At 40.2% G+C, this 17799-nt stretch overlaps 1 long non-coding RNA gene across 1 annotated transcript; it reads right to left on the bottom strand.

The window, feature by feature from the left end:
• Positions 1 to 388: 388 nt before the first annotated feature.
• Positions 389 to 3249, bottom strand: LOC136012732 (uncharacterized). Its single transcript, XR_010611923.1, has 3 exons — positions 3185 to 3249; positions 1385 to 1509; positions 389 to 465 (listed from the first exon to the last, which is right to left on the bottom strand). It is a non-coding gene; the product is annotated as an uncharacterized LOC136012732 (long non-coding RNA).
• Between the last annotated feature and the right edge of the window lie 14550 nt (positions 3250 to 17799).

The following is a 17799-nucleotide window of genomic DNA, read 5'->3' on the forward strand; positions in this document are numbered from 1 at the left end:
TTTATTCTTTCCTCTTGTTATTTCCTTTATCATTATTATTATTGGTGGTAACAGTAGTGATTTGTGTTATACCTTAGTTACTAAACTGTTCTTATCTCAACCCGTGGGAGTTGCATTCTTTTCGATTCTCCTCTCCCTCCCTCCAGGAGCAGGGGGAGGGCAAGAAGTGGGGGGGGAGTGAGCGGACAAGCTGTGTGGATTGGTTTAAACCACGACAAAATGATAGAATACACAGGGAAAAAAGACACCAGAAAAGCAGTTGTTTCTACCCAGTAAGAAGTTCTTACTTTGAAGAAGATGAGCCTTGTACTATTAAAACCCACAACAAAAACTGAGAACCCCCAAAGCAAACCAACCTCTACATACTCTGATCTCCTGTGAAATGGGGGCTCGACTACTATGTTGGTTGCCAAGAAAGCACCGTCTTCTGCATACCCGTGTACATATTTCGGTTTCCTGAAACAACTTAAAGAAAAGTATCATGGTGTTTCTCAATGCATGAAGTCTTTAGCTATATTTATTTCGGTTTCTGTAATTCACAAATAATTTGTTGCAAAGATTAATGGGAAGTCTGTTTGCTTTTCCATGGTACACAAAATGATCACATCCTGTCTTAAACAGTGTGATAAACAGATTTTATGCATAAATGCCTCCTTGAAATATATGGAGAATTTTCTCTGAGGCAGACACCTGTGTATTGAACTCATTTATCAAACAGCACTTTACCTGCAACAGTATGCAAGCAGCCTTTTTAAAAAGCTGCACACACCAATATAGTGCAATAAGTAGCAGGAAACTATATTTCTTTCTTCATTTCATTCTTTGCCTTTTTTTTGTTTTTAATATCCTGAGTTTCAGTGTTGCACTGTACAAACACTGTGAAAGATAATGAGATCATCTGTTTTTTGGTTTTGTGGTTTGAGGGATTTTTTCTGTACCATGCTGCAAACAAAATTCAAAGGTTCATAATGGGAAACAATTTGTATGAAACCAGAACTATTTTTTATTTGTGTGCTCTTATGCGCACATTCCAAAAACTGTATTTAGCCTGTACTAACTTCAAAAGCGACATCAAGCATATTTCTGCTTCTGTGAAGCCTCAGTTTTACCAGCATCTTTCTTTCACATATTTAATCTTCTCTTATTGCTTCTAGATCGGAATCCCTAATGCTGTGTTTCAAACGCAATGGAAAAGATTACCACAGGTCTTTTGTTTTCCTATTTATTTCAGAAGATGAGCTGTGAAAGTGCAGATACAGAAAGAAATACAATCTCTTCTAAATATAAAACGTATGAATACTGCCTAGATCTCCATGCATGAATGAAACTTGCAGCATCCTGACAATTAGAATGAGAAAAAAAAAATATTGAAGTAAGTTTTTACCTTAATGTATGTGGGAAGTTTACTTCCACGTAGAAGTACTTGAGGATGATCACTGAAGTACAGTATGTGTGGACCAGATCATGTCACTCAGTCATCTGCAGTAATAACGTTTCTTGCAACTTGTCCTAACAATGGCAGTCATAATATTCATGGGCAAACACACTATTAGCTGAGGCAGGAGAATCTAATTATGTTGCTAATTACAGATTTTTCAACCGCATTAAAAATAATGTTTGGAATGCCTTTTTGTTTAGAAATTGTCAATCAAAACAATTTTATCTTTTTGATTATAACCAATGTGTGTTTTTTCTTTATTAAGAAAGTTGATCCTGCATATTTAGAGAATGACCTTTGCATGCAAGTATGCTGAAAAGAATGGATGCTTCACTGAAATATTCACATACTTATTATACAATATGATGCTCATCAGCAAGAAATCTGCAATTAGCATATTCTCAGCAGAAAAAAGGGAGTGCTAAATTTATGGGGACCTAAGGGATCCTATAACTTATTTTAAAAACCTCAATTTGGAAGCTTGTGCCAATCCCTCTGGATCAAAAACAAATAAACACATAGTTGTATTTTCTTCAGCAATAACATTTATTACCCAACTTTCACAGCTCCACTTAAAAGACAGACTGTTACTCTAATGAGTCTAAAGTTCCAGTGCAGAGCAAGAAAAAGATTAATAGCGCTCAGCATCCTATTACAGTAAAGCTACTATTGCCTACATCCAGGCAGGGTTGAGAAAAAAAATCTCCGGATATTTTTGTTTTGATTAACAGCCTCAGGATCAGGCCCAGCAGTTGCAAGAGAAAAGTGCTTACATTTTTTTGCATTTTTTTAATAAGTTTTCAGATGGCAGATTATAATACCCCTTTATCTAAGAGACCTAGCTCCACTTTATTTTTATATTTAGCACCTGACCATAGTTTTTGCTGCTACTTGAACTTCTGCAGAACTAAAAAAAGTATTACAAGAGCATCTGCTTGTAACTGTGGTGACATATTTATAAATAATACAACATTAATAAGCTTTCATAAAAGTAAATTGATTTACAAATAGCAAATCATTTGTCTCTAGTTTTGAGGCTGTTTGCATTGCCCAGCTGCAGAAATTTCATAGACTGTGAAAAGGTGAGTAGCGATTTGAAACTAAAATCAATGTCTTTTTACTTACAAGTAAGTTCTGCTTAGTTCATTATTAAGACCTGGCTTTGCAAAGTCAAGTATGTTCCTTGCTACCTGTTCAGAGTATCAGTTTCCTGCTGCAAATTCTCAAGTATTTATGGCAATACTAATAGCACTAAAACATTCCCTTCACAGGGTTTAATAGATTCATCTGCTCTTCTTCTAGGAAATGAGGTCTGAAACAACAATGATGGGAAAGAAACAAGAGAGATTTTCTCCCCTACCCCTGTCCTGTCCCAGCTTCACAAAGGAGGTGAATTCCTATTGTATTCCTGCTTGAATCTGCGTTTTCAACTTCATACATCAAAGACCTGCTTAATAGTCTGATTATTCTGAAAGCACATATTGTAGTGAATGGACATGCAGTTGTGTCCAATACTGCCTGGCAGGTGAGAGGAGAGCTGATCTTTTACAACACTACATGGTTTGTGGGAGAAACCACAGACCCTCCAGAGTTTGAAAACAAACCAACTATAGATTTTACCATAAACTTCCCTAACACTGTGCTAGAAGGAACAAAAGTCTTGGCATGTTCTTATAGAAGACACGACATAGAAGGAAACCGGAGAAAGAAAAGAAAAGGAAGGAAAGAAAACAGAAATAGGCTCACCATTCCATAGGTCCACCAACACCTTGGTCGTTGAGTGGAAATTCCTCCAACTGTAATCCCACAGAGGTTTAGGGTGAAGAATCACACACCACATGGTTGAAGGAAGTCTCCTTTTTAAAGGGTCAGACTCTCTCGGCTCCTCCCACAGGTGGGACTCACCCGCAGGGGATCCGGTGAGCCCCAGGCGCCGTTACGCTGTGCCCCGATGGGTGCCGCGGTGTTTGTGCCGCTGGCTCCGGGCAGTTATCTTCACGGCCTCAGGGCAGACAGACAGACAAGAAACCGTCCCCCGACGTCCTGGAGTGCTCCCCCGGCTCTGCCTCTGGCCGTTTGCCCAGGCGGTAACAAGCTGTCAGTGTTTCTGTCTTTTGTTCTGAGATAAACAAAAAAGGGGTCTCTTGACCATCACAAGTTGTACCCACTAAGTAAAATTACTAACCTGATTCACACAACTGAAAAAAAAACCCAAAAACAATCAGAAGCAGCCTGAAATAAAATTGGCCTCCTGTCTTCACCCTCAGTTCAGATCCATGAGCTAACGGAGAGACAAAACCTCTTCTAGTGCAAAATATGTTGCCATGCTCACCTTGTCCTGGGCTCTCTTCGTATTTATCCTCCCCACATTTGGTAAGCCCTCATGATGGCAGAGCAGATCACTTTAGCTGGGCTGTGTGTGGCTACAGCGCTGGGGACTGCTGTTGCTCCGGGGAGCTGACCCACCTGCCTTAAGGTTCTCTGTTGGCTTGCAGTTTCTTTCCCAGGAAGGGCCTGATGGGGTCATGTACATTCTTGGAGAAGGCCACTTGCATCCAGTCCCCAACAGAGCCTGGAGGTGCTCTCACATCTCTCATCTGAGATGTACCATGCTGAGCTAATGCATGTATATCATATATATGACCACGCAGACTGCCTGAGCCTTTCCTCACCTGACAGCATGTCTTGTGGTATGCCTATTGCACCATACCATTTGCAGTAATATGCTCTTATGTACTGTAATGCTGAATATAATTGCATAGTGTTAAATCATCTTTCCTTTTTGACTTCTGCCTTCTTGCCTGTAACTTGTACATGATACTGAAGTCACTACCTTATTCCTAGAAGGTGGGAAAGGAATCAAAGATGGAGGAGAGACAGAGGAATGGAGGGATGAAAACAGGATGACTCAGAATTTAAGACAAATTTTGAAATATTCTGCAAAATGGATTATGTGGTAAAACTTTTTGTAAATATCTGATGTGATACTGATCAAATCATGTTTTCCCCTTTGCTTTAATGCAGTAGGTGTGTATTTTTCAAGATGACATACATAAAATTTCAGAAATGTTTCATCTTTGCAACTGTGATCTTAAATCAGTAAGAGACAGGAGGGCTCTAAAAATGTGCATGCAAATCCCCTTTAAAGAGAAGGGTTTTTAGTGAGAATGTTCAATTTCTTAGAATTCCTAACTACTAATTTATGCAATAAAAAAAAAATGTTATTGTTCTACCAGATATGTTTTCTGTGAAGGTAACCATCTCTGAGAAAACCTATTTTTCACCCTGGGTGACATAATAGGTAAAAACCTTAATATTAAATACCAGTGGTGCTTGAGAAGTAGGCAAGGTCTGTTCACTATTGACAAAACACAGTAATTTAATGCAGGTACTTAGACACCTCAAAAAAATGTTACCAGTGAAGGTTAGGCACCTCTAGGGTTGAATAGCAACTGAGCAAATGGCTTGAGAATCTTAATTTTGGACCTGGTATATCTCCTTGCAGTGTACAAAACCTAGCAAGGGGCAGAAACACTTATTACTTTAAAAAGCAGCTGTTACTGAGATCTCTTCCCCTTCTGAGAACCAGGGTTTAGTGGCGTAGGCAGACTGCCTTTTTCAGTATTTTGCAGAGTGTACCTGCTATCTTTGCATGGCAGTTTGCTCCTTTATTTAGAAATATCAGCCTGGATTTGGGGCTTGCATATGTGTCTTTGTGGTGCGGTATAGGCTGTGCTAGTGGACATTCACACTCCTGAATTGTAGTCCTCAAAGACGCAGCTGCATTTCTGTGCAGTGTGTAGTTCCCACTACATTAACTGAGACTAGGATATTAAGTAACTTTGTCTATCCATCCCTTAAATCCTTTGAAGGATCTAGCCCTCAAATACAGACGAGAACACTATAAAAAAAAAAAAAAAATAAGAGGAAATGAGTAATTCCCTATTCAGTGCAGGTCTGCATAGTATGTAGGGACATATTGCAGGATAAGGGAATATTGAGCCACTGTTGTTACATTCTCTGGGCAGTAGTCATTCTCCTGTGCACAGAATAAAGCAAATGGCCTGTGAGGAAAATGGCGGTATGTGACATTGTCATTGTTAATTCTAATAATTTGTCACAGTAAATTAGAATTTAGCCTGCCACTAGAATTAAGCTGAACAAAATAAATCATCAAGTAGTACACAGTTCACAACATTATTTACTTTGGTATAGGATATATATACATATATAAATATTTACACCAAAATATGGCTTTCTACAGTAACAACAGCATGTACTGAATAAGTAAGCTCATAGTGCACTGCAGATATTTTCAGACTGCATAAGCTGCTCAAGGTAGCCTCAGCTTCTGCCCTTTTTCCTTCTACCTGTTTGTTTGAGAAATTCTAAAAACCTACTAATTGTCAGCTTTTTTAAGCTGCAGGACAGTGTCTAGAGCATTCACTCATTTTCAGAGCCTTTGGTTATTCTAAAACAAATGAGTAATTGTAAGTACAGAAAGAGTGGGATAAAAGAAAGTTGGTAAGAGTGTTAATTTTTGCAGACTTTGATCCAGCAGGAGTCTCTCTTGTTCTGTTCTTCGGAGAAGCACATGCAGTGCTTCAGAATAAAAGTTTCCCATCTGATAGAGAACCGTAAATTTTAATATGTTTCTTACTGCAAAACTGATTACAACATTGTAATATTGCTTACATGTATATGTTTTCTTATTCAGCACAAAAACTCAGAGCTACAACATAATGAATGTGTTTTTGTTTCTCCTTTTTAATCTCAACATTTTAGGGAAGTTGTCTTGATGCAGGCTACATTAGTCACAGTCATACCTGCTGTTACAAGGAGGGTGTATAGAATAATTGAAGTACTGATGGATCTTCTTTAGGCTTTTTGTTTGATCAGAGGCGCATAATGTAAGTAGGAGAAGATGTTAGGATAGTAAACAGATAGCAAGCTTCAAAAATGTTTTGTCTGACTAGATAATGACTTCTGCTATTTATAGTTAACCTGAAAAGGAAGAAAATAATCAAAGGCACATATTAAGAAAGTAGCTTTCTCCTTTTATAAAGAAAACCTAGGGCAAAAAAAGCTGTGCTTAGTAATAAAAGTACAGTATGTATCATTTTCTACAGAAATTATATGTAGGTTTAAAAGTAATATTGACAAATTGGTGACAAGATTTTTTTAATGCACATATGAATTTGGACACTTTTAAAGACAGGTTATTAACTTCTATCAACTTTTCCTGTTTGCAGATGTGAAAGTGAATTATTAGGCACTTATTTAAAGGGATAAGATAGTGTGAGATTTTCCAAGATTTTGTTGTTGTTGTTACCCAACAAGTGCTGTGAGAACCCCAGGCCTGTGGAAGGAAGAAGAGTACAACCAGGCAAAATTCGAACTTAATCAGTATTCAGGTAGTGTATCAGGCATGTTTAAGCCAGAACATGCAACATGTCAGCTGGCTTTCCTCAGTGTGTATACCCAGTAATGGTTCTCAAAACGGAATATAATTCCCGAATTACGTAAAGACTGAAGAGAGAGAGAAAGCCCACACACTTTTTTAAATAGTTTTTTGAAGGAGGCAAGGGACAGGTGATTGACAGGAACATAAAGTTATGAGTATGATGGTAGGAGATAACATTACAGCTACAGCCATGTTAGTGCTGCATAATAAGAGACTGTTGAGGGACAGAAATGAGGCAGTTGTTGAGTAGAGGGAAGTGGCATATGCTTTTCATGGCTTAAAGATGAATGTGCCAGAAGCCTGCAGTCTGTATGCATTTCATGCATGTGATACAAAGAAGCTTTTATTTAAAACATTAAATTAGGGCTTGAAACATGCAGGAGCCCAACTTCTTTGTATTGGAGGGAGCCAGTGATACTGCTTGTGTTCGCTGTGAGCAAATAAATGACCTGCTCAGGCAGGTGGCTGAACTGAGGGAGGAGGTAGAAAGGTTGAGAGCCATTAGAGAGTGTGAAAGTGAAATAGATTGGTGGAACCACACCCTAAGGCAAGGACAGAGGGAAGTGGTTCAACAAGATATGGATCCCCTTCCCTCCTACCATCAGACAGAAGGAGAGAGCTTAATGGACAAGGATGGATGGAGGGAGGTTCCTCCTCGGAGAGGTAAGCGAAAACCCTCACAATCCCTTCCTCCCTCCCAGTTGCCCTTGAATAACAGGTACGAGGTCTTGGAACTTCAGGGCCAGGTGAATGGAGATGGTGAGGCAAATCTATCTAGTGAGTCACCCAGGGCTAGTCACTCACCCACATACCTCAGAACTTCTCCAACCAAGAAGAAAAGAAGAGTAATTGTGGTGGGTGACTCCCTTCTGAGGGGAACAGAAGGGCCCATTTGTCGACCGGATCCACCCCACAGGGAGGTCTGCTGCCTGCCTGGGGCTCGGATTAGAGATGTTAAAAAGAAGCTCTCTGAACTGGTGCAGCCGTCTGACTACTACCCGCTGCTGGTTTTTCAGGTTGGCAGTGACGAAATTATTACGAGGAACGTAAGGGCAATGAAGAGAGACTACAGGGCCCTGGGACGGCTGGTTAAAGGGTCTGGAGCGCAAGTGGTGTTTGCCTCCGTACCTGTTGCAAGCGAGGGTGAAGGGATATATAAGAAGACTCTGCAGGTTAATGTATGGCTACGTGACTGGTGCCAAAGGCAGGGGTTTGGGTTTTTCAGTCACGGGCTGCTGTATGGGACACCTGGTTTGCTGGTGACAGGCGGGATACACCAGTCCCAGAGAAGAAAAAGGGTTTTGGGGCAGGAGTTAGCAGGGCTTATTGACAGGGCTTTAAACTAGTTATGAAGGGGGGAGGGGATTTAACAGGGCCTGTTGGGGACAAGCCCAAGAGGAACATGCTAGGGATTGAAGGATGGCGGGCTAAGGAGGACTATCAATCTCTTGTTTCACTTGTGGGAAAGGATAGCTTTTTAGACCCTGTCCCGCAGGGGAAAAAGGGTACTAGGACTGGCTCCCTGAAATGCCTGTACACCAATGCACGCAGCATGGGGAATAAACAGGAGGAGTTAGAAGTCTGTGTGCGGGCTAAAGGTTATGATCTAGTGGCGATTACAGAGACATGGTGGGACAGTTCACATGACTGGAATGTGGTCATGGATGGCTATGTCCTTTTTAGGAAAGATAGGTCAGCAAAGCAAGGTGGTGGAGTGGCTCTTTACGTGAGAGAGCAACTAGAATGTATTGAGTTCTGTCCGGGGTCGGATGAGGAGCAAGTGGAATGTCTGTGGGTACGAATCAAGGGGCTGACTGGCACGGGTGATACAGTTGTGGGGGTCTATTACAGACCTCCTGATCAGGACGAAGGAGTTGATGAGGCTTTCTACAGGCAACTGGAAGTAGCCTCGCGACTACATGCCTTAGTCGTCGTGGGGGACTTTAATTACCCTAATATATGCTGGAAGACTCACACAGCCAGTCATTCACAGTCTAGGAGGTTCCTCGAGTGCATTGATGATAATTTCTTAATGCAAATGGTGGACGTACCAACTAGGGGAGCAGCGCTGCTAGATTTAGTACTCGCCAACAAGGAGGGTTTGGTCGAAGTGGTGACGGTCAATGGCAGCCTTGGCTGCAGTGACCATGAGATGGTGGAGTTTAGGATCCTGTGTGGGAGGAATAGAATACCTAGCAAAGCCACAGTTCTGGATTTCCGAAGGGCCAACTTTGGCCTCTTCAGTCAACTGCTAAGGGAAGTCTCATGGGAAAGTGTACTAGGCGGTAAAGGGGCTCAAGATAGTTGGTTAGCATTCAAGGACCGCTTCTTCCAAGCTCAGGATCGGAGCGTCCCAATAAGTAGGAAGTCAAGTAAGGGATCTAGGAGACCGGCGTGGTTAAACAAGGAGCTGCTGGGCAAACTCAAGTGGAAAAGGAGAATCTATGGATTATGGAAGGAGGGGCTGGCCGCTTGGGAGGAATATAGGACAGTTGTTAGAGGATGTAGGGAGGCAATTAGGACAGCTAAGGCCTCCTTGGAACTCAATCTTGCTAGTCGGGTTAAAGACAATAGAAAGGGCTTCTTCAAATACATAGCAAATAAAACTAACACAAGAGGCAATATAGGCCCACTGCTGAACGAAGTGGGTACCCTGGAGACAGAGGATATAAAGAAGGCAGAGGTGCTGAATGCCTTCTTTGCCTCTGTCTTTACTCCTGCAGACTCTCCCCGAGGGCCCCGGATTTCTATAGCCCCAGAAGGAGTCAGGACAAAGGAGGAGTTTGCTTTGGTAGATGAGGATTGGGTTAGGGATCAGCTATGCAATCTGGACATCTGTAAATCGATGGGTCCGGATGGAATGCACCCACGGGTGCTGAGGGAGCTGGCGGAGGTCATTGCTAGGCCACTTTCCATCATCTTTGGTAAGTCGTGGGAAACGGGCGAGGTGCCTGAGGATTGGCGGATGGCAAAGGTCACACCAATCTATAAGAAGGGCAAGAAGGAGGACCCGGGTAATTATAGACCGGTCAGCCTTACCTCCATCCCTGGAAAGGTGATGGAACAACTTATTCTTGACTCCATCACTAGGCATATCAAGGATGAGGGGGTCATTAAGAACAGCCAACATGGTTTTATGAGGGGGAAGTCATGTATGACCAACCTTATAGCCTTCTATGAGGAAGTGACTAGGTGGAGGGATGATGGTAGAGCGGTAGATGTAGTTTTTCTTGATTTCAGTAAGGCATTTGATACTGTCTCCCACAGCATCCTCATAGATAAGCTAAGGAAGTGTGGGCTTGACGATCAAGTAGTGAGGTGGATCGAGAACTGGTTGAAAGGAAGAAGGCAGAGAGTTGTGGTCAATGGCGCAGAATCTAGCTGGAGGTCTGTGACTAGTGGAGTTCCTCAGGGGTCGGTGCTGGGACCGGTGCTGTTTAATATTTTCATCAATGACCTGGATGAGGGAACTGAGTGCACCCTCAGCAAGTTTGCTGATGACACAAAACTGGGAGGAGTGGCTGACACACCAGAGGACTGTGCTGCCATTCAGCGAGACCTGGACAGGCTGGAGAGTTGGGCGGGGAGAAACTTGATGAAATTTAACAAGGGCAAGTGTAGAGTCTTGCATCTGGGGAAGAACAACCCCATGTACCAGTACAGGTTGGGGGTTGACCTGCTGGAAAGTAGTGAAGGGGAAAGGGACCTGGGGGTCCTGGTGGATAGGAGGATGACCATGAGCCAGCAATGTGCTCTTGTGGCCAAGAAGGCAAATGGCATCTTAGGGTGCATTAGAAAGGGAGTGGTTAGTAGGTCAAGAGAGGTTCTCCTCCCCCTCTACTCAGCCTTGGTGAGGCCGCATCTGGAATATTGTGTCCAGTTCTGGGCCCCTCAATTCAAGAAGGACAGGGAATTGCTTGAAGGAGTCCAGCGCAGAGCCACAAAGATGATTAAGGGAGTGGAACATCTCCCTTATGAGGAGAGGCTGAGGGAGCTGGGTCTCTTTAGCTTGGAGAAGAGGAGACTGAGGGGTGACCTCATCAATGTTTACAAATATGTAAAGGGTAGGTGTCAGGATGATGGAGCTAGGCTTTTTTCAGTGATATCCAGTGATAGGACAAGGGGCAATGGGTGTAAACTGGAGCATAGGAAGTTCCACGTTAACATCAGGAAGAACTTCTTTACTGTAAGAGTGACAGAGCACTGGAACAGGTTGCCCAGGGGGGTTGTGGAGTCTCCTACACTGGAGATATTCAAGGCCCGCCTGGACAAGTTCCTGTGTGATGTACTGTAGGTTACCCTGCTCTTGCAGGGGGGTTGGACTAGATGATCTTTTGAGGTCCCTTCCAACCCTTGGGATTCTGTGATTCTGTGATTCTGTGATTCTTTTACTTCTGCAACAACTGAATACCTGAAGTGGCTCATCTAGGTGATCCAGATGCCATGGGCACTATTTCCTTGTTGTCCCTACCCATTTGCGCTGTTCATTTACACTGTTTAAGCACTCAGCCCCTTCCTCACAGGAGGCTTTCCCAGCCTGACACTCCTTTCCCTCTACCTCTTCAAAGCTGTACAAGTCACAGCCGCGAAAATCCTCTACACTGTGTCAGAGGAGCCAGACAAAAATTCAAAGCAATGTCATGTCCACAGGCAGAAAAATTCAGAGTATGCACACACAGCTGATTAACACAGATCCTATTATGCTAGCCTTAATTCCTTGAATAGTGAACACTGCAGAAGAGTCACAACACCCGGGAAATGTAATGTAGTTTGGGAAAGAGCAGGTGTGCATGCCAATATTGGAATGAGCAGGAAATTCAAAAGCAGCCAGGTTCACAAGTGTGTGTGTGTGTGTTTTGTTTTGTTTGTCAGGAATGGTGGGGGGGGTGGGGGGTGGGGGGTGGGGAAGGGCAGGGAGATCATTGTGCATTAGAAAATCCACTATTTGTCTAAATGCCTAAATGAGCCAGGAAAATACCCATGGAAAATTTGTCTGCTTAGTTTTACTCAGCTATTCACATTTTGCATGAGTTGTGAGGACGTCAGATAAAGCCAGGATGTCAGACAAAGCCAGAAGTAACTACTCAGATGCATTTCATTGTAATGCCTAATATATACTTCCAAAGGACACTCTTTACTTTTCATCGTTTTTTCTATGAGCATGTCTTATTCAGTAGAGACTAGATCTACTTACATTTAAATCACTTCTTTCTGTAAGAGAGAACTGCAGAAAAGATATTGAAGAATTTCAAGGAGTAATGGAGGCTATTTTATTGGATGCAAGGCATAAGATTGTTTTTGTTTTGTTTTTGTTCTGGTTTTAGTGAATGACAAAGAAGATGTATTACGAAAGTACTCGACACTCTTCCAGACACCAAGCTAATAAGCACAGGCCCAGGTTTTTAAGTGTCCACCCAGTATTAACTTGAAGCATGAGCTTCCAGAACAGCAATACATCTTGTGTCTGGTATGAATTACAGACTGATTTAGAGCACGTACTTATAATGTAGATTGTGGACTTGTTCTGTAGAGAGCTATTAGTCTCTGATGGACTGTCTTAATAAACTCACTAAGCATACACTTTAAAGCACAGCATCGGTTTAAAAATGAATAAAAGGCACTATAAACTTAACTTGATCCCAGTGGTGGTAAGCCTTGTAGATCTAGCATCAGGATCAATTTTGGCTGCCTTCATTCAGTTTGCAGGATACACAAGTACTGAACTGCCTGGCTTGTTTGCCTTTGCCCTTTGGGTAATCACTATCATTTTAGTGAGCTTCTGACTGTACTTTAGGATATAGGTAATGAAAACCAATATCAGATGCATACAATATTAGACAACCTTATTGCAGTGCTGCTATCACACATCATTACTATCAATTTGACCTTGTCAGCACACTGTGCAATATGTTCTTTGCTTTAGGTTTTATTACTGCTATTCTCACTGTCTGCAGGAGTTACGTGATCTAGTTGATTTCAACAGCACACTCACCCATAACTAGAATAAGTGCTCTGTCTTCAGGCATATTATTGTAGTGTTTTCTTGCATTTTTCCATAGCTCATGTCTGAGCTGACCTGTTATGTGCATTATTATGCACTGCAATGTACTTTGACTTTTAGATAAGATCTTGCACTCCCTGTCATTCACTCTTCTTTAACTTAAGTAAAGAGCTTATTAGGGATGCACACTTCATCCTCTGAGATTAGCTGCTGTCAATGCATTTATGACACTATTTATTCTAAAAATGTTGCAGGGAAAACGTCATTCAAGAAACATACATTTTCTGTTTACATATGTGCAAAAACCAACATTATGCATGCTTACCTTCAATATATTAAAATAGTATTCTGGTCACTGAGTCAAACTGGAGAGTTCCCAAGACCAGAAAGACACATTTTTTTGTGTCTAGTGTTTTCTAGTTCCAATAGCAGTTCATTAAAGAATTAAATTAATTACATAAGGAAGATTTATAGAATTGCAATAAATATCTTACCACAGTGATTTCAGATTGTGAGAGTGCAAGGAGTAGCCAGACTTGCTGTTACAGAATTTGGAAATCTTTTCAGGAGACAGAGGGGGAAGACATTTTGTTAGAAACAAAGATCAGAATTTGTTAATCACCTGTTTGAATTGTGAGAGGGGAGAATGGAGAAAGTTGACAAAGGAGAGATACCAAGACAATTAAATAACAGGGAGTTTTAAGAATTAAACCAATAAATAATGAAGAGACATGGAAGGAGTTAGGATAAGGAATAACTAAGTTATGATAAAGAGTGGCATAAAGAGTGAGTTCCAAGTTATTTACACTTATAAAAGCTAGGAATTTCATCTAATGTAATCATTTAGATTTCCTTAATAGTCTGTGGAGTGGGCTTTTCGAAAGGCTAATTCATATCTTCTCTCAGAGACATTTATTGTTAAACATGACGAATTAGAGATGCTTCATTCTCTTTCTGCAACGACTATGATGGGAGTCTAAACTGTCAGATTTTTACATGGCTTCAATTAAGAGGGATACATTTCCTTAACAGCATCAAGATGGTTTTACACCTACAGCGGTACAGCCTAGCAGACAGGAGCACCTGGGTTGATGCAACAAAATGTGACAAAGGGATAAGGCTAAAAAAGGTTAAATCTAGCATGAAGCCGGGTTTTTGCCACCATGAAGATGGCAAAAAACTATGGAATAAGGATTCATCTGCAACACTTGAGGAAAAGCTGCTAAAAATAAATATATATTTTTTAAGAAGCCTTCAGTGAATTTATTACACAATCACAGCTAGATGTTAATTTCGGTAAACAGCCTTGCACTGCATAGAGGAAGACTTTAAGAGTACATTTACTTAATCTCACTTTGTTCCAGAGAAAATAGCATGTTTTCCCATAAACAAATCCTTCCCTTTGAGATTCTGCATTTTACAGCCAAAACTTGTGCAGGTAAATGTATGCTTGTACATCTAGAGGCAGCATGTTAGTGGTGGCAGCACTTCAAAAAGACAGTGGGAAGGCTTGATCCACAACAGTTCAGCATAAGAGGAAGCGTGGATATAAGTATTCCTAAAGTCTGAGGAAATTTTTGCTCCTAAATATGCATCTTTTAAAATTAAATCAACATTTATTTTCACAGGCATTAAAATCACTAGTGACACAATTATTTCTAGCCTTAAGCCGAAACGCCTCGCAAACTTAACATTGCCTATTAGAAGATCATTACATTAATATAAATCTTGTGGCTAGCAAATGGAAAAAAAGAATCATAAAAGGATGAAACCCATAAACACAAGTGTAAAACAAAGCAACAAAACAACATAGCTTCATACAGTAAAGCATTTTACACATACTTTTTAAGAACCTTACATACTGATTAGTTTTTTCAAGTGCAGCTATATTTTTGATAGTTACACTATCCTGGTGACTATACTACACATTTTATATTGACTTTTTAGAAAACCATGCAAACAAAATTTTGTCCTACTTTTACTGGTGAAAATATTGCATTTATGAATTTCTTCAGTGCTGCAGCATAATAAATTAATTTATAGATTATCACTGGAACAATGCTACTAGAGTGCTACTTATATAACAAGCTAATTTGGAAATCAAAATCGATTTAGGAGGTGCAAAATTAATTCTGCTGTAAATACACTCTGCTTTGTGGTATAGTTAAGTGATGCTTTTCTAACATTTCATTAGCAGTGTTGAGAAGATGCATAAAGAAGCATGCATCTCTGTCTTTAGCTCAATAAATCATGGCTCTGGTTGGAAAGAAATGTATTCTGTGGTGGTAATTCATTTAATCTTTTAGGGCAGAGTTACAATTTTTGACTTAATAACTACCACATGTAGTAATCGTCATAGGTTAAAGTATTACTTAGACAAAATTAGCAAGACGCTTTAAACACCTCACTTATTTCCAAGATAAAATAAACTAAGTGGAATGATGAATTTAAAAATATAAAAAGTGTGTCACAATGTGAAGTTGCATTAAACTAGCAGAGGTATGCTACAAGTAATAACATTGCATTTAGGAAAAAAAAAAAAAAAGAAACCAAACAGTAGAAATAGCAACCCCTCCCCCCCAAAACCAAACTAATGTAAAGTTGCAGAAATAGATTTTTGTCAATATTTGTTTGAACTGCATGTGGCTTTTCTCTTCAGCCGGGCTCATGTCCCTTTTAGTCCCTAATAATAATATTAAAATATATGTTTGGAGGAATGGCTACATTTTGTTAACATTTGTTAATATGGCTTATTAAATTTCTAAGTATAATACCTTACATTTACGGACAAAAGTTATTAACATAAAAGGAAGAATATCTGTTATTTTCTGTGTACACATTAGCATGCTTGGTAAGAGCAGCAGTGAGGTTTCAGAATGAGTCCTCTGGCCATCTCTGAGCACTGATTCCATTTGAAAGTGATATACATTCAAAAGAACTTAATCTTTTTTTGGAGGTAACCACAAGAAAAGCTCTGATTTGATATGCTTCAGATGCACTTGAACTTCTGGGGCAGATCTTAGTGTTTTAAGCAGTGGTTTGTCCTTTCGGACATCTTCAAATCACAAATATGCTGGTGACATTTATCCAGGGGAACAGACAAAATCTAATCTGGAGGGAGAAAAACCAATATGAAATACAGAACATTGCACATAATATCAGTGTAGTCACTTTAGCTTTGGTATTTTGAGCTAGACAGACTCTAGATGGTATAAAATTTATTTCTAATAAGAACACTGCAGTTTTCATGCACTGTTTATTATTTATGTCTCACCTAAATAAGACAAAGCAGCCAGAAACAGAAACAATTAAATGTAATTGGTCATCAGATACCAAGAGCATGCAATACTGACTGCAAATACTTCATGTACATAATTTGTGAAGAATTCCAGAGATTAAGTTGCTTTACCTATACTATTTAGTGAATAATTTTGAAAAATAATTCAACACATGTGAAGAGTCCAGAATAATTTTACAGCTCATTATTAAATGAGAAAAAATAAAAATAAAAATACTTGATTTAGCTGTAATGTATAATTTAAGCAAATCTCAGTTGTTTCTATAAACACCTCTACTCATGACCTATGGGGTGGAATTTCATGTTCTTTTTCTCTTAAATTATAAGAGGTGTACCTAATGTTACCACTTTACACCTAATCACTGTGGACAGAATGTGACTTCCCTACAGGGAAGACTGAGTTGGATTTATTGATTTTATGTGCTAGCTCAGTATCAAGAACTGAAAGGAAAACTAGTATTGGTAGAATTCCAAATATTACATTTAATTTGTACTTTCACTTCTGCTTCCACTTCTGCCTCTTTCCATTTTCAAACAGCCACATCCCTTTCATTCAGCACTCACCTTTGCTCAGCCGGGACTCTTCAGTGCGACATTAATCTCCTTGGCTTTTGATGTTGAAGAGTCCCTGATGTTATAATCTGCATTTTATTTAGGAGGAATGGGAGGCAAGTCACAAGAGCATAGACAGGGATGATTTATTTTAGCAGGCTAGCAAGATTGAAAGTTTTCTGTCAAGAAAAAACCTCAAGGCACAAGAACTCAGCGCATCTGAACTGCACACCTATGATCCTCGTCCTTACTGCTCCCCAAAATTTACGCTATGATCTAAATCAAATTCTAGAGATAATCATTGAAAAGAGGAAATAGATATAAATAGCACTTGCTAAAGTCCTTGAGTTACATCAAGAGAGAAGATCAGAAGTTGGAGGTTTCTACTGACCCTGTGTAGGGAGATACTGTCTGAAACTCCTTTGACAGAAAAGCTCTATGCAGTTTGCATAGCTAAGATGAAGAGGCTTTTCTTTTGTTTTGAGAAACTTCTGTGTTCCACAGCAGGCACAAGGACAACATATTGCAAGTAATTGTGGACAAAACAGAGATCTATGACATCTAGAAATTATGAATGTATGGATGAGGGTATAATTAATACTAACCCAAATATAAGCATACTGAAAAAATATAACCAACTACAGTACATAAGCATTTTGTGTCACTGTGAGGGCATAGGCAGACGGTACTTCTTAAGCATTTTACATAAATATGGGGATTATGTGACCACCAAAATGAAAAAGACAAGTTCCATGCAGGAGGCATCCGAGTAAGAGAAAGTAACAGAGGACAATAAAAACACAAGGAGCTGCAAACGCACAGGTTTTCCTACCACATAACTGGAAAGACACCCCTCTTCCCCACATAAGCAGTATCACTTGCAGATGATATCCCCTCTGAGGTTGGAATGGTGAGGGGGAACGGCAAATAGCATGAAATCATCAGGCACAAATGAGGAAAACCATAAAAGAAACAAGACAAGATGCTGCATTTCTGACTTAGCCTGCCAAAGAGCTCTCAAGCCTGATTACCTTGATCTCACCAAG

Source organism: Lathamus discolor, chromosome 4, assembly GCF_037157495.1.
Source record: "Lathamus discolor isolate bLatDis1 chromosome 4, bLatDis1.hap1, whole genome shotgun sequence".
NCBI lineage: Eukaryota > Metazoa > Chordata > Aves > Psittaciformes > Psittacidae > Lathamus > Lathamus discolor.